This window comes from Tursiops truncatus, chromosome 17, assembly GCF_011762595.2.
Source record: "Tursiops truncatus isolate mTurTru1 chromosome 17, mTurTru1.mat.Y, whole genome shotgun sequence".
Classification (NCBI taxonomy): domain Eukaryota; kingdom Metazoa; phylum Chordata; class Mammalia; order Artiodactyla; family Delphinidae; genus Tursiops; species Tursiops truncatus.
This window is the reverse complement of record NC_047050.1, coordinates 38,708,287-38,726,262: the sequence shown is the minus strand read 5'-3', so window position 1 is coordinate 38,726,262 and position 17,976 is coordinate 38,708,287. Positions and strand designations below refer to the sequence as shown.

At 42.4% G+C, this 17,976-nt stretch overlaps 1 long non-coding RNA gene and 1 other non-coding gene across 2 annotated transcripts in view; one reads left to right on the top strand and one right to left on the bottom strand.

Moving 5' to 3' along the window:
• Nucleotides 1–17,957, bottom strand: part of LOC141276914 (uncharacterized) — a 71,835-nt gene extending 53,878 nt beyond the window's left edge. Inside the window, exon 1 of the long non-coding RNA XR_012327274.1 lies at nt 17,457–17,957. This is a non-coding gene — a long non-coding RNA (uncharacterized lncRNA). The remainder of the gene's footprint in view (nt 1–17,456) is intronic.
• On the top strand, nt 17,522–17,603 carry TRNAS-AGA (transfer RNA serine (anticodon AGA)). Its single transcript has one exon. It is a non-coding gene; the product is annotated as a tRNA-Ser (tRNA).
• Nucleotides 17,958–17,976: the final 19 nt, after the last annotated feature.

Genomic DNA, 17,976 nt, shown 5'->3' with positions numbered 1-17,976 from the left:
AAGTTGCTTCAAATGAAACTGTGGCCATTCAGCCTTCAGCCTATTCCTCAGGAAGGGGCTATCTTCCAAAAACTGGCTGAAAAAGACTTCAGCCTGGCTACTCCTCCGGGACAAGGCTATTGCCTTTGAATTGGCTGGTATTCAGGCTTGCAAGCTGTTGGACTTGAACTGTAAGCTATTTGAACCATTTGAAAACTGTTCTTTTAGACTAGAGAAAAACCTCTGAGAAATGGGATCCCAGTTACCTAAATATTTTGAGGGTGCACCCACACAATGACTCCTGCCAATTTTATGTCCTTCCTCATGCACATTTCTAACTAAAAGGACCAACCTGACCAAAGGCAATCTAAAGTATCAATGGCCATTATGGGGAACTTTCTGAAATCCTCAAACTTAATTTCCTTAAAACCAAATTGGACTACAATAGCTCAAAATTTTCCAGAATTTAGTGGAATGCTTGTTTCAGTTGGATTTTGAGGTTTCCCAGTGTTATCAGGAATCTAAAATTGCCTCTCTGCAAAATAAAACTTTAAGATTAACTGAGGCAAACAATCGATTTAAGAAAAATAAAGTGGCCCTGAAGCCTCAGGCTCTTCTTCCTAGGCTTCTCTGTCTCAGGCTCTGCCTCCAGAGCCACCTTGTCTCTCTTCCCCTGCTCCTCAAGGCCAGACTCTGCCTCTAGTGCCATTTTCCTCCCTCCTTTCTACCCTGCCAACACCTCCTTTTCAACTTCAATACTGCCATACTAATTCTCTCACCCAACTTCCCCTTTTCTCTGAAATTCTCCCCACTCCCTCTTCCTCTGAACTTTTCAGAACCTGTCCCTTTAAAATTAAGCGTCCTGAGGATTGAGAGGCTAAGCCCTTAATTTCTTATACTCTCTGGACTGAAGCCTAACTGCAAGCCATAGTCAAAGATTTTCCCAAAGTAACCAAAGATCTTCACAGATTCGCTGAGAAATGTTAACACAGTCGTTCAAACTAATCAACCTGGTTTCTCTGACTTACATCACCTAATTCATATGCTTGTCGGTAAAGGCCAGGCTCAACATTGGATGGGAACTGCTAATTGGGAAAACCCTGAAAGGTCTCTAGAATTACAACTGGGAGACTGGCCTGCTTATCATAGTCAGGCTTGCGCAACTGCTAGGCGACATCATTGAGCAATTCCTAGGGCTTTTCCAAAGCCTGTTGATTGGAATAAAATTCAGGCTTGCACACAAAAATCTGATGAACGTGTTCATGATTATTACACTCAACTTCAGATTATTTTTAAGGAAAATTCTGGTCTTCCTTCAGATGTTGAGTCCACATGGCTAGCTTTTGCTCTATTTTTATTTATGGACTGAACTGAGACCTTTCCCTTCTAGTAAAAAGGACCAGAATGGAATGGGAAACTACCTCCCGCCAGATTTAGTTAATCTGGCAAACCAGCTCTCTCTCATCCTAGATGAATGTCCTCAAAGGAAGACCACCAAAATTCTTAACCTTCACCTCTAGCAAATGAAGCCTCCTAAATGAAACGAAACCCTCCTAGCTTCCGCTATTATTGCAAAGATCTAGGGTACTGGAAAAGAGATCTTTACAAATGTAAGCACCTTAGGCACTTTCAGCCCTCTAACCAGCCTTTCCAACATCCTTCCGATTCTCAATGACGGACCTCCAAGGAAGTGCAGGGGCTCTTCCCAATTCTCCCTCTTAATCAGCTTGGAGAAACATTTCTCCAGATTGGGGAAGAGAAATGTTTCTCTTCCAGTCCTAATTGACACTGGAGCCACACTCTCAGTGCCCAGTTCTATAAAACAGCCCTTGCCTCGGAGTACTCAAATAATTCAAATAGTGGGGATCTCCAATAAGCCTCAAGAGGTTCCTGCCTCTGAGCCCTCTGAGATACACACCCTTTTCTCCTTAGTTCCTCTGCCCCTATCCATTTATTAGACTGAGACTTCTTAGAGATGTATCATGCTGGAATTTCTTTCTCCCAAAGGGGGAAATAAATCTAGAATTTTAAAGTAGTCATGGAAGTAACCAACCAGGTGAAGTAAATGATACCTTTGACATCTTTTATTTCTTCGGTCTCTGATGATATTAGAGCTGATTCTAGAAACACTGATCATCTGTCCCTATTGAATCAGTTACCAGTTTCCTATCGGGAAAAATCTCCAACTGATGGTGGCAAAATTCATGATGTACCTCCCCCCAAGATTCAAACAGACCCCTGAAAATCTCTCCCCAAAATTAATCAATACTCTGTAAGTAAAAAAAGACCTTCAAGGTATAAAACCCATACTAGAAGATTACAAGGCTCAAGGCCTCATTATCCCTTGTAGTAATCCCTGTAACACTCCCATTTCACCAGTGAGAAAACCTAAGGGCCAAGGGTGTAGGTTTATCCAGGACCCCAAGCAATAAACAACATCGTTACCCCTCGACACCCTGTTGTTCCTAACCCTCGAACACTACTAACATCCATCTACACCAGAGGCAAATTCTTTACTGTAACTGATTTATGCAGTGCATTCTTTGGTATTCCAGTTGATGAAGTTAGCCAATTTTTTTTTTTTTTTTGCCTTCACTTGGGAAGAAAAATAATTCACCTGGACAGTAATGCCTCAGGGTTTTACTAAGTCCTTATTATTTCTTGCAAATCCTGAAGGCTAATCTGGATGATATAAAGTTCCCTAGAGATTCTACTTTGTTGCAATATGTAGATCAGGGGTCCTCAACCCCCAGGCCACAGACCAGTACCAGTCCGTGGGCTGTTAGGAACCAGGTCACACAGCAGGAGGTGAGCGGAGGGCGAGCAAAGCTTCATCTGTATTTACAGCCGCTCCCCATCACTCACATTACCGCCTGAGTTCCGCCTCCTGTCAGATCAGTGGCTGCATTATATTCTCAGAGGAACGTGAACCCTACTGTGAACTGCACACGCGAGGGGTCTAGGTTTCATGCTCCTTATGAGAATCTAACGCCTGATGATCAGAGGTGGAGCTGAGCGGTGATGCTGGCACTGGGGAACAGCTGCAAATAAAGATTATCATTAGCAGAGAGGTTTGACGGCACAGAGAACATAATAATAAATCAATTGCTTGCAGATTCATATCAAAACCCTATCAGTGAGTGGCAAGTGACAAGCTGCATTAACAAAAAAAAAAGCAGACAAAAAAGCCTGCTAGTAGCAGGCTTTATGGTGGCAAGTGAGTTGATGAACTTCAGTTGTACACCTGCATCTGGTGGCAGGCTTTAAGTCAGAATCCGACACTTATTTTTGTCTGTGCATGGCCCACGCATTATTTTATTTTCCACTTCTGTCCGCGCCTCTTTCCCACCCTGTGCGCTTGTCTCAGTCACAGTTATGGTAAGCCCACAAGTTAACCCTAGCCAAAATGAGTAAAAAACAAATGTCGCTGGAGAGCTTCTTTGAAAAGGGGGAAAGACCCAATGATGAGGCAGCAGAAGACTCTAAGAGTGCCAACAAAGTGCTCGCTTCAGCAGCACATATACTAAGAGTGCCAACAAAAAGAAAGCTGCATTTAAAAGAAAATACCAAGAGTCCTACTTAAATTACAGGTTCATTGCAACAGGTGATTCACATTCTCCAAGCCCACTATCCAACAAAGCCATGAAACCTTCAAAAGTGCTTTGCCACGTGGAGACCAAGTACCCTACCTTAAAAGACAAGGGCTTCCCTGGTGGCTCAGTGGTTGAGGGTCCGCCTGCCGACGCAGGGGACACGGGTTCGTGCCCCGGTCCGGGAAGATCCCACATGCCGTGGAGCGGTTAGGCCCGTGAGCCATGGCTCACTGAGCCTGCGCGTCCGGAGCCTGTGCTCTGCAACGGGAGAGGCCGCAACAGTGAGAGGCCCGCGTACCGCAAAAAAAAAAAAAAACAAAAAACATTAGCAGAGATTTGGAAAGAGATTGAGCCAGGGCCTTCTTTCTCCCAGCTATCACCTACCTCAGCTTTCAAAAGAATTTGAGCATTATTTCCCAACCACAAAAGATCCCCAAACTGGGAAGGAATGGATCCGCAACCCATTTGTGAATAAGCCAGGTGAATTGACTTTGCCCGTGCTGGAAGAGGATCAACTGCTTGAGATCGCAAATGACGGTGCCTTTAAAAGTATGTTTGAGACAATTTCAAATCTCCACATGTTCGAATTAAAGTCAAAGCAGAATATCCTGAGATTGCCACAAAAGCACTGAAAAGCCTGCTTCCATTTCCAACATCCTGTCTCTGTGAGGCAGGGTTTTTCTGCAGTGACAGCAACCAAAACGAGATTACAGAGTAGATTGGACATAGCAACACACTTCGGGTGTCACTGTCTCCCATCACCCTCAGATGGGACCATCTAGTTGCAGGAAAACAAGCTCAGGGCTCCTACTGATTCTGCATTATGGTGAGTTGTGTAATTATTTCATTATATATTACAATGTAATAATAATAGAAATAAAGTGCACAATAAATGTAATGTGCTTGAATCATCCCCAAACCATCCCCCCACCCTGGTCTGTGGAAAAATTGTCTTCCACAAAAGCAGTCCCTGGTACCAAAAAGGTTGGAGACTGCTGATATAGATGATCTGCTTCTCTGCCCTCCTTCTCAAGCCTCCTCAGGAAGGCGGCATCCACTTGATAAAGCTTTTCATGTTAAAGGGATATAAGGTCGCCAAGGAAAAATTGCAGTTTGTCCAAACCCAGGTTCAATATTTAGAGCATCTGATATCAGAACAGGGTTACACCTAGATCCAGATAGACTTCATGGTGTCCTAAGTTTCCCAAAACTAAGTGCCAACTTAGAAAACTTGGAGGTTTTCTTGGGCTAGTTAGTTATTACTGAAATCAGATTTCAAATTTCTCTTTTATGGCCAAACCTCTACAAGTTTTACTCAAAAATAACAACCCTGACCCAATTTTATGGGAAGAACTGGAGACACAGACTTCAGTGCCTAAAAGAAGAGTTTGATGAACCTACCTGCCCTTGGCATCCCAATTATCAAATTCCCTTTTTCCTTTTTATATAGGAAAAGGAAGGAAATGCCCTTTGGGTACTCACCTAAAAACACAAGGCCCACCAACTGGACCAGCAACTGGACCCTGTGACATGGGGATACACCCCTTGCCTTAGAGCCATTACTGCCACTGCCCTTTTGGTTAAGGCCACTGAGAAAATCATTGTGGGATCCCTTTAACCATTTTTGTACCTCATGCTGTAGAAGTCCTCCTGAATGCTCTTCATATTCAGTATTTCTCAGCTAGTTGCCTCACCTCCTATGAAGTCCTTTTGTAAACTGCTCCTGACATAACTCTTTTATGTAATAACCTTACCCAGCTACCCTTCTCCCCTCTGTCACTGACAAAGTCCCTCACCACTGCCTAACAGACCATTTCCTGATTCCTCGTGATAATCTGCAGGGAAATCTTTTGGGTAATGCTGACTTCTAATGGTTCACTCATGTCCCTTATTTAAAAGATGAAATAGCAAATACTGTGCTGGGTATGCTATTACAACTCCTTTTGATGTTGTTGAGTCAGCATCTTTACCTATGGCTACTCCAGCCCAACAGGTTGCATTATCTGCTCTTACACAAGCTTGTACTTTAGCCAAGAACCAAACTGCCAATACTTCTATTGATAGTAGATATGCTTTTGGAATAGCTCATGATTTTGGAATGTTGTGGAAGCAACGTAACTTTCTTACTTCCAGTGGAAATTAAATTAAAACTGGCTCCTACATTCAGAAATTATTGAATGCAATACCTTTACCTGCCACTTTAGCTATTTTTAAGATTCCAAGGCATTCTAAACTTGACTCTCTGGAAGCTAAGGCAAATTGCCTTGCTAATATTTCCACAAGGAATGCTGCCTTTTTAAAGGGACCAACAACAGCCAAACCTCTGTCATGGTCTAGAGGGATAGTTCACCAAATGACAACTTAGAAAAACTGACTTAGAGAAGCCCAACAATTGGCCTCAGAAAAAAAAAAAAAAAGATTGGAAATTCAACAACTGTTGGTTTGACAAAAAGGGAAAACTCTGGTTTAGACCAAATATCAACCTAGTCCTACTGGAGACTAAAATTCCCACTCCTCACCCCAGTATATGCATTAAACCACTGGTCTACTGACAAAATGATAGCCTTATTGAACCAATATTGCAGGGAAAATATTAACCAGCCCACAAAATGTGCCTACCTTACTACACTTGTAGAAAGTGCCTACACTTGTCTGATACAAACCAGGGAAGCCTGTTCATACTGCTCCCAAACACTGTAAACAGCCTAGAGGTCTGGCAAATGGATTTCATACAACTTTCTCTGTCTAATGGATATAAATCTGTTTTAGTCATGGTCTGTATGTTTTCATACTGGACTGAAGCCTTCCCTTTCAGACTACTGCCTCTCCTGTGGCTAAAGTCCTTTTGGAAAAGATTATCCCTAGCTGGGGAACTCCTCGAAAACTTCATAGTGATTGAGGAATGCATTTTACTGGCCATGTACTTCAACAGGTCTGCACTGTTTTCTGGTTTTATAACACTTTTGTTATGCTTAGCACCCTCAATCCTCTGGTTTTTCAAACACACTAATGGCAGTATTAAGACTCAATTGGCAAAATTTGTAGAGGTCTTTCAAATACCTTGGCCAAAACATTGCCATTAATGCTTCTAAATCTCAGATCCACACCTTTTGGAACTCATAAACTCTCAGCTTTTGAGATAGTCATAGGATGCCCAATGTACTTGGCTACTGCTTCTTTTGACCCACAACTGATAAAAGTAGAGATAGTCTAATATTGCAAAGGCCTAATTGCTTCTATTAAAAATATGTCGGGAGATAAAGACCTTAAGTGCCACACCTTGCAACCTGGAGATTTTGGTTATTAGAAAAGACACCTCCAGAAGAACCTTCTTCAACCTTGCTGGAAAGGCCCCTTTCAGGTATTGCTAAGTAACCCACATGCCACCAAATTCTAGGGAATAGACTCTTGGATTCACATGAAACACCTAAATAAAGCAATGAAACGTGACTCGACCTGCACATCATCTGATGACCTGAAAGTTAAGACTGCCTGGAATTGAAGGAGAAGACAACTGACGACACAGCTTTCCCAAGATATCTAGACCAGGCCTCTTGGAAGTTTATTGCCAAACCTTTGAGATTGTACAACACTTCAGATGATCTCTAATATCTATAATCTTGATAACATATAGACTTTAGATTAAAAGTGCCTGAGAGTTCTCCCTCCAACCCTCCTTGTCTTGAATGTGACCTTAATAAGTTTCCAATCTGTTCACTTTCCCTCCAGCCTGAGACACTACATCTTTCTTAACACTGAGAGACAAAAAGCCTCTGAAACTTGAAAATCTGACTCTTGATCAGGGATGCTTTCAGAGAAAGATCTTGATCAAAAGGGGGTAATATAAAAAATTAATAAACAGAAACCTCAATTAAATAGATTTGGGAGACCAGAAGAGGGAATTCCCATGCCCTACAACGATAACAGAGCCCAAAACGAACAAGAATGACTCCTCTTCTTCCCTGGAAAGGACTCAGTCAATGAAAAGCCATGGACTTTTGTTTACCATAGCCCTCCCAACTTACTTCTTCCCTCTATGAAAGCACTCTTCCATTGTCGCGTGGGGACTTGCACATGGCTTGCCACGGTTGCAGAGCCAAAACTGCAATTCTCTGCCAATCCTGAATAAACTCATCTTTGCTGGAGAAATATCTAGTGGTCTATTAAGTTCAGGTCAACAGTGCTTTTAAAAACTTTTTAAAAATAATTTACATACAGAAAAGTACAGAAATCACAAGTATACAGCTTGGTGAATTTTCACAAACTGAGCACACCCACATAGTCAGTACCCACAACAAAAAGTCAACATATCCAGCACCCCCAGATACTCTCCTCATGCTACTTTCTAGTCATTCTCCACAACTAGGGCAGTCATTATTCTATTTTCTAGTTTTGCCTGTTTTTGATCTTTATATAAAGGAATCATAAACAGTATTTACTTTTTCATACCTGGCTACTTTTACTCTATATTATGTTTGTGAGATTCATCCATGTCACGTGCACATAAAGTTTATTCATTTTCATTGCTATATAACATCCTATTATTTACATATAATGGAATTTATTTATCCATTGTACTGTTGATGGGCATTGAGGTATCTTCCAGTTTGGGGCTATTATATCAATAAATCATGCTACTGTGAACATTCCAGTAAATGTCTCTTGGTAAATATATGTACTCATATCTATTGGGTATATACCTAGAAGCGGAATTTCTAGAATATAGGGTATGCATAGTGTTCAACGGGTAGATGTTGACCAGATACTATTTAAGTACTTCACATGTATTAACTCTTTTAATCCTCACAAGAGTCCTAAAAATGTAGGTACTCTCATTAGCCCCCAATTATACAGGTGAGGACATAGACACATAGAGAGATTAAATAGATTAAATAGCACAACCAGTAAATAGATGAATTCTATTTAAATAATGTTTAAATTCAGGAGGTTTAAGTCCAGAGCCTGTACTCATAACCACCACCCTGTACTCCTAAGCCAGGATTTCTTCTAGAACTATACCATTCTGTTATTTTGCTAACTAATTTTCCCCTACCATGCACTGATATAAGAATTAAAGCACACACAGACACGGGCATACAAGCTAATTCTGGGAATGGTCATTAACCACATTGATATCACTGATAAAAAACCAGCCTGAGGGACTTCCCTGGTGGCACAGTGTTTAAGAATCTGCCTGCCATTGCAGGGGACATGGGTTCAATCCCTGGTCCAGGAGGATCCCACATGCCACGGAGCAACTAAGCCCGTGTGCCACAACTGCTGAGACTGCACTCTAGAGCCCGCAAGCCACAACTACTGAGACTGCGAGCCACAACTACTGAAGCCTGCATGCCCTAGAGCCCACGCACCACAACTACTGAGCCCACGTGCTGCATCTACTGAAGCCCACGTGCCTAGAGCCCATGCTCCACAACAAGAGAAGCCACCGCAACAAAGAGTAGCCCCCGCTTGCCACAACTAGAGAAGGCCCACGCACAGAAACAAGACCCAATGCAGCCAAAAAAAAAAAAAACAGCCCAAGCCGGTCACTTACATGAGCAGTCTATGTATATATGAAAGGTTCAGATCAACCAAGGATTATTTTTATTTCTGATGGAATTAAAAATATAGGATAGGCAAGACATCCTCAGTTATATACACAGTTATCAAACATTCTATTTTAACTAGAAAACTTAGAGCCATATTCATCCCAGCTTCCTACAGCAAGTGGCAATTTTACACACTTAATCATTCAATATATTATTTGTGCTAAGTCTTTTGAGGGGATGCACATTGGGAGAGTACACATGGGGTGAACACATTCCCCATCCTCATGCATCTCACATTCTTGTAAGGGACACTAGAAATAACTATGACAGACGATAAGTGCCACAACATGGTTATAGGGCTACAGATACTCAAGGGAGGAGTGGACCACTTTTCATTCATCGATCAGTTGAAACTAAAATGGTGACATTTTGGCTGAGTCAAGAAAGATTGATTAGACTTCCCCAAAAAAGGCAGTCAGGTCAGGGAAGGAGTAATAGAATGAGCAAATGCACGGATATAGGAGGGCACCAAGTTCTTCTGGAAAACAGCCAGAAGTGGAGTATGTTGGGAACCAGAGCACATACTGGGCAGAAAACCTCACCACTCATTTTTACTGAGCACTTACTGTGTGTACTCTCATCTGACCCTCACAACAGCCCAGTGAGGTAGGCATCATTATTGCCTCTTACAAGGGAAGGTTCAGGGATATAAAAAATTAAGTTAACTTCTCCACAGCCACAGTACTTCTGAGTGCCATAGACCAGCCTTCGGTTCTGGCCCACCTGACTCCAAAGCCCCCAGTCTGCTGCCTCCTGCCAGGGGGATCTGAGGGGGCACTAGGAGCCTTCCAGGCTAAGGATTTGGACTTCATATGGAAGGCAATGTAAGACCATCAGAGCTTTAGTAAGAAACTAAGGACACAATCAAAGTAATGCTCTAAGGACAGAACACTTCAAACCATGGGTCACTACTTACTAGGAATCAATTTAAGTAGGTTTTGACTAGCACTTTTTTTTCTAAATAAAAGGATAGAATGGAATGGAATGGAAGAGAACAGAATATATCAGAATGCATCTCACATAGATTAAAATACAATTTCATAAAACTTTTGTCTCACTTTAGATAGATAACATACAGGTAAGGAAGTAGATGACTAGATAGACAGCAGAGAGATGTATGTGTATACTGTGCTGTCATCTAAAATGAATTTCTTACTGTGAGTCAGTTCTAAGAAGCTTGCCAGGAGTATATGTATACAGGTCTGATTGGAGAAAGAGTGCCTGGGGGTAGGGAAACCAGTTAGAGGATAGTTGCAGATTTTTGTAATGGACAAGAGTTTGAACTGGGGTAGTAGCAGCAGGATTCAACAGAAAGGATTTTGTGCAACAGATAGATGTTTTCTCTGACTTAATCTGCCCTGGAACATCATTAACCTGTTCTCTCTGCCCTCAATAGGGATCCCTCGAAGGCCCCTTCAGACTTGACTGACTATTTCCTATCAGGAGGCTTAACTTCCATCTTGTGCCCCTCCCTAGGGCTCAAGCAAAGTAGTCTTTGATGCGTAGATTCGTTTTAAAGGAATGAAACTAACTCCTCTCTACTTAGTCCAGTAATCTGTCTGTTACAAAGCAGTGCCCTGACTTTGGACAGAAAACATTAGGCAAGCCCAGAGAGGTGCTAGGCCATAAAGATGGTCTTTTCCACTGGGCTCATTGTTAGAGGCTGTCCTGCTCTCTCAGTAGCTCTGCAATTCTGTCGCCTCCACCTTGGGCTCCCATTCCACCCTCTCAACATCCTTGCCAAGCCATTACTGTATTACTAACCCCATTTTTTAACATATGAAGAAATTGACAGAGAAGATAAAGAATGCCTTCAAGTACCCCCATCCTCAGCTAGTAAACTGGGGAAGTGAGACTGAAACCAAGGCCCATGTGACTTCTAAAGCCACATGTTCACCACCATTAGTATGCTGCCTTTCATTAAGTTATGTTTCCTTTAGATTAAGAAAGTTATCTTTTTAAATTTTTATTTTAGTTGATTGTACCATAGAAAGCTAAGGATATCACTAGCCATGAGAGGAGAGAAGATAACCTTAAGATAAATAATGAAAACACATAAAATATAGTATGGCACAAAAAAATGAACATGAATTTTGCAGTTAGACCCAATTTCAAAACCCAGGTTGTTTGACCTTGGGCAAGTAACTTTAGCTCTCTGTCCCTATTTCTTCACATGTGACAATTCAATAAAATAAGTTATACAAAGAGCTCAGAATATGGCAGGTGTGCAATAAATTATACTATAGACATGAGAATACTATACCTGACACAGGCATTGCCATGAGGCATTCTGAGACCTCAATGCCAGGTTGACAAGAGGATGGAAACCATTCCAGTACGACTCAGGCTAAGAGAATTGACCTGCCCTTGCGCTTATTTGTGGGAAAGGAGTCCACCAGGCAAAATCACATTATTTAAAGGCAAGCTTGGATCTGATCCAGCCTGACACTTATACCCAAGGGGCTAGAACTGGAGGCCCGGAAAGGCAGTAAGAACGTGAGAGCTGTGGAGATACTCGCAAGATGTGTCCACAGCTGTGGAGATACTGTCAAGTGGGTGACAGAATTCCAGACAGACTCATTCATGTTGAATCTTAACCTTAGCCAGAAACAAGAAAGACAAGGGGCCCATCTCCCAGGAGGAGGGGCCAACATGGGCCAGGAGCTATCAGGGCCTTTGTAAACTAAGTAATGACCCCCCCAAAAGTAGATATCCATGTCAACTCCCTGGAATCTATTAATGTTACGTTATTCGGAAAAGGGATCTTTACAGACATGATTAACTTTAGGATCTTGAAAGGAGGGGCTTATCCTGGATAATCTGGGTGAGTCTTAAAGGCAGTCAGATGGATCTCATAAAATAGACACACAGAGAAGACACACAGGGAAGGCTATGTCAAGACGGAGGCAGAGATTGGAGTGACGAGGCTACAAGTCAAGGAATGCTAAAAGCCACCAGAAGCTGGAAGAGGCAAGGAACAGACTGTCCCTTGGAACCTTCAGAGGGAGTGTGGTCCTGCCCACACCTTGATTTCGGACTTCTGGCCTTCGGTACTGAGAGAATAAATTTCTGTTCTTTTAATCCACCAAGTTTGTAGCAATTTATCTTTGGAAGCCCTAGGAAACTACTAGAGCCCTGGAAAAGGGTTTGGGGTTTGGACAAAGTTTCAGCCCAAGAACAGAAATGGAGTTCAATCTAAAAGTAGAAGTCCATCACACAGGGGTTCATGGGGCAGACATCAATGTGGCATTTTGCTCACTGGATATCAGACTTAGGCCATCCCAAACTAATTCCAGATTTAACCATGATGAAGAAGAGTGAGCAAGTCCTGGGACGGCTCAGGGGCTGGTGGGGTTCATCCTGCAGGTGGGATATTTCAGTACCCACAACCAAGCAGGGCAAACAGGAACTGACAGAGCAATCAGAGACGTTCTGTCAATAAATGGTAAATAACTCACAGAATATGACTGCGTGCAGTCTGAGATGATGTCCATTTCATAAGAAAAAAAGCCAAAGGCCAGAAAATATGCTGCTCCTTCTATGGAAGGAATCTGCCCCTTCATTCAAAGGCCAGGCCCATGCCAGCACTGGGGGCGCAGAGGTGAGCTCAAGGTCTCTCTGTAGCTTCCACAGCCTCTCCTGGAGCTGAGACCTCCCTGTGCGCTCAAAAGACTCATTCTCCTTCAGCTGAGAGTTTCTGTGGCTTGAACAGACCATTCTGCGCCCATATTAGCAGGAATGGGGAAAGGAAGACCTTAGCATCTCTACAGGCTTCTAATTCACAGGTCGTTGAGTCAGCCTCACTGTTAGCATACAGTGGGGATTTCCTAGTCCCCAAAAGTAGTATAATAAGAGGATTTCAATTTAAATGTTCTCAAAGGCCACACTTCTCCCCCACCTTCCTAGGCACTACAGGAGAAACAAATATGCATCAGTTCCAGCCCCTGTCCTTCAGGAGTTTGTGTCCTCATAGGCAATATGAGGTCTAGACATAATCACTTAAAACTACAGAGCAGTGGGTACCACCAAATGACACAGACAATCAGAGACAAAGAACTAGAGGGGATAAAATAGCTTTTATTGATACGGTCAATCCGGGAATGAAAGGATTCCAAAGTGTGGCAATCTGATATTAAATTTATATCATTAATTTTATAGCCACTAAAAACAGTATTATCCAGGATAACCAGTATGATAATGAAATAAGACAATGTAATGGTTGCAATGAAAATCTCTTAGTTAAAGAATTTCTAAATTGCTTCACTTCTCTGGCCTTAATTGCTTCATCTGTAAAATGAAAGAGTTTTATACACAATCACTAAAGTCCTCTCCATCCCTCTATAATATTCCTTGGGCAGTTCACTGTAAGGGAGACAGTTCTGTTGGCTTTATCCTTAGGGACTTCTGTGAGCTTTTCATGTAGGTGGACAGCTTTTGGATTTTCAGAAACCTACAGGCATCTTTTTTAAAACTATAAAGAATGATTGATAGGTGGAAGTGTGACTGAGGAAATAGAGCAACCTGGTCAGCTTAAAACCCGGGCCTCCTTCCTATGAGGCACTATGGCCAATCGGGAACACAGAAGACTTCGCGGCACTAAACCCAAGCCCCGGCCTGTGAGACATTTCTGATGGCCTCCATCCATTTGGTTCTCACTTTGCTTTCGTTCTAACGCCTAGCTGAAATTCCTACTGCCCCACATGGTTCCTCAACTGATCCTTTTTCTTTTGCTTGAATCAGGTTTAACTTTCTGAAGGCTGAAAATCATAAAGCAAAACATGATATGAAACAAGGAGGAGGGAAGAGGGAGTTGGACTCACAGAACTACAGAAGTGAAAAAATTATTTTAATGTCAAAGCCTCAAACAAAGGCTCGACTACTGACTCCTCAGAGGGACGATGGGTTTGCACCACATACATTAGCACTTGCCTCTTCGGGCTGATCTGTTTGTTGGTTGCTATGTGCATGGTGATAAAATGTCCATTTGGGTGGGATCAAAAATTGTATGACCCTCTTAGAGCACATCTGTGAGTACTGGCCTTTTGAACAAATGACTATAGTTCACCAGGCCTCCGTGCTGTCAGAGGCTGCTTCCCATATACCAACTTTGAGCCTAGCGCTACCATATGGACACATGGGGGTCCGTGAAAAATAGTGGCCGAGGGGCCTGAAAGCATGAGAAGGTCTGGCAAAAAAAGCGACAGGTTTTGTCCAGGCTGCCGAAGAGAAATGTACTTAGGCTAGAAAGACTGAAGAGGTGCACATCTTCAGAACGTGCCTGTGGATCCAAATACACCCTAACAGATTCTTGAGAGAGCCCCCGGCGGCCGTGTTAACCTTGTCATTGTTATTGTTAAGAGGCTATGCTCATTTCTGGCACCTAACACTGGACACATTGACAGCAACAGGGTTGATGGAAGAGGAAAGAATCTGTTTTGCAGTTAAAAAAAAAACAGTTCTCAGGCCATTTGAAATCATGCCAGAGAAGTACTTGATTTCGGCATTCCTAAGCTCTCTGCGATGATGCCGCAAGTGGTGTCCCCCGTGTGATGATGTATTTCAGGGCCAGAGCTTTCTCAAGATGTTCCAAGCCTGCAGGCTCCTGATCCTTTTTCAAATTACAAAGATGATAGTATCCCAGTGAGAGTTGTGACTAGTCTAAACTCTCCACAGCTGTGAGAGATGAATGTACAAATTCCAATAAAGATTCTGCGTGTTATGGACTGAATTTACCTACACGGCATCAAGGCCTAACTCAGGACGACTTAAAAGAATCAGAGCTGCCCCCAATGCTATTTCCATTTCTTCTATAGCATTAGCTGCTGGGAAGCTGGTGACTGTTCTGTGAAGATGCCTCCTCCCTCACACCCACGCCACTGTCACTGCCCAGCGGTGGGTATCTATTTATCTATCTATTTACTTGGGAAAGTCAACAGGGCTTTGTTTTCTTATCATGGACACCTTTTCCCTAAAATACTTGCTTGGAATGCTAAGTAAATGCAATAATACACAGCACGCCACTTTTACCGTGTTTAATAATTGTATTGTCTGAAGACTCTTGGCTATACTCCTTTATGAAACATCTGACACTCGGCATGCTTTCCAAGACTGGGAAAGAGTTAAGGGACAAGGATTCACATCACTGTCTACACATATTAACAATTATAAAGAGAATAAATAAGATTCTTCACTTTGGAAAACAAAAAGACCAAAGGAATATATAATATATTTTTTAATTATCTTCTAATATGATTTGCACGAACGCAGACTCTTCCAAAGCCAAGTATACATTCATCACGTACCTCCACCTCCATTACTTAGAGGCCGCTGAAGTTCACCTGGTATCACTCCTGACATCTGGATATTTTTTTTTTTTTTTTTGCCGCTGTGGCTTGTGGGATCTCAGTTATCTCACCAAGGACTAAACCTGGGCCACAGCAGTAAAGCCTGAAATCCTAACCACTAGGCCACCAGGGAACTCCCTGCAGATTTTTAATAGTATGCTATCATCATCCCATTTATCAAACAGCCATACACATATGTGATATGTGGCGTTTCTCATTGTAGACACTGAACTTGACTTTTCTCACTCTAACGCAAACCAGAAAGACAACACAACTGAGGTCAGAAGACCCAATGAAGAGTTGAACAAGCTGTAAGTGAAATTCTCAAAACAGCAAACCTCTGGATGATCTACACATGATATTCTATTAAAACCGGAGTGGGAGTGGAAGAAGGAAACAAGCTCCAATTTTTTCCAATATTCATGTAAACAAAACACACAACTAGAAACATTTCCTCTTTTATCTTTTCCTAGTCCTTCATGCAAATCTTCTACATGCTAAAAGATTCTTTCAGCCACTGGTGGTATACCTCAGATTTCATCTTTTCTAGAGAAAAATCAAATTATTAATTTAAGCCTATTAAACTGTGTGGCAACTATGCATAACTCCCCCAGAACCATATTGCAAGGGCAATTTCAGTATCAAGTGGCTTATTCCTGTCTTTTTTTGGAGGCCAGTTCCAAGTACCATCACCCAGCAAAGCAAGTTAGGGAAAAACAAAACAAAACTTTAAAATATTGAGTGAGAAGTCATACGATATGCTAGGATTCTGATAGCTAAAACAAAGAAAGCTTCAGGGAGTATAACCAGGGCAGCCAGACAGGTAAGTGGAATGTTGCCTTGCTGGGAATATTCAAGGTTGGTCTGGTGGTAAACATTAGTGATGTGCTGTTAAATGCTTGACAACTAACTCTAGTGAGAAAAGTACTTTGTAGCATGTGCAATTTCCCTGGAGTAAGTACACTCAGGAAGCCTGATTCCAAGCTACCCAAGTGACATCACTAACAGGAAGTTAGGAAGAGATTCACAATAACAACCCACTGTATAGTATTTCAGATACAATAGATGTAAATAACCTCAACAGCATAAATTATAGTAAAATGTAGGGAAATAACTAGACTGTGGTGAATTTTGAGTATTGCTTTTGTTTTTTAATATATTTAATTTAATTTTTTAATAATGGTTGCATTTAACAGCTGGGTCCCAAAAGTCGAATATTTAAAGGTAGGCTCTACATTCGCTCCATCACACCACTTCATGTTGCTCTTCAGGGACATTAAAGATATTCTGAACAAACAACAAACCAAATAAATGGAGCTACTAATTCAACTCGATTAAACTAGCTCCAGAGTTTCCAAGGCTGCCAACCTCTTTGCTATCCCACGTTAGAAATACTCAAAGTTCAGGTTTCGGTATGCACAGTATTTTACAGCAGTACCATGAAATGACAATACCTTGCATTTTATCACGTATCACACTTTTCAAAGTAGTGTTTTTACGGCACTGTGGGACAGTCTGGCCCTGCATAGTGAATTTAAATCAGTGGGCAACAGCATTTTAGTGCCTAGTGGGTAAAAAGAGTCCTTGGGAGCTGTTTGTCCAAGAGAGAGGGGCAGGGGTGGAGCTGGGAGCCCGGCAAGGAAGCCCGGAGGCTGGTCGGTGGCCCCACGGTTGCCGGTTCCCTCCTGGAAATGCACACCTCTGCAAGCAGGTGTACAGCAGCACCAGGCTTTCTTCCTTACCTCTTGTTTTCTGACGCTAACTTTAGCGATTTTACTAAAATTCAGTTTTTTCTGATGGGGAGTAAAAGGTTGGACGAGATATGCTCTAAGAGCCCTTCAAGAAGGTAAAATTATTAGCGCCATAACATTCAAATATGCTCTTATCTGGCAGAACAGTTTTGCAATGTTTTTCTCACGATCTAAACATACCTGTTACTGGAGTAGATACTTGTGTGTAGACTACATAGATCTCATTGCCAAAGATAACGTCAACAGTAGTCGTGGCCGAGTGGTTAAGGCGATGGACTAGAAATCCATTGGGGTCTCCCCGCGCAGGTTCGAATCCTGCCGACTACGACCAGTTAAGCTTTTGGTACAAATCCTTGTTTTCCTTTTGCAGGCTTCTCCACAGATTATTTAAAGAATTTATGAACTGCTGGAATACAACTGGGACCCCCAACGGGGCAGGATGAAGAGCGGATGAGGGAGCTAGGCAGTCGTGTGACTGTGGTTACAACTTGAGTCCAGAAGAGGGAGATGGGACAAAACACGCCAGATAATCTGGAAGAAAGAAAAGCAAAGCGTCGCGAAGTAGGAATGGACAGTTCCGTCAGACCTCTTGCCCCGCGGGAAAGCCTGTGCCCCGGCGCTTCGCTACCCCACTGCATCCTTCCGCGCGAGCGCGTCAGCGCCTAGGCATCGCGAGCTCCTAAGACAGCCTCTGAATGGC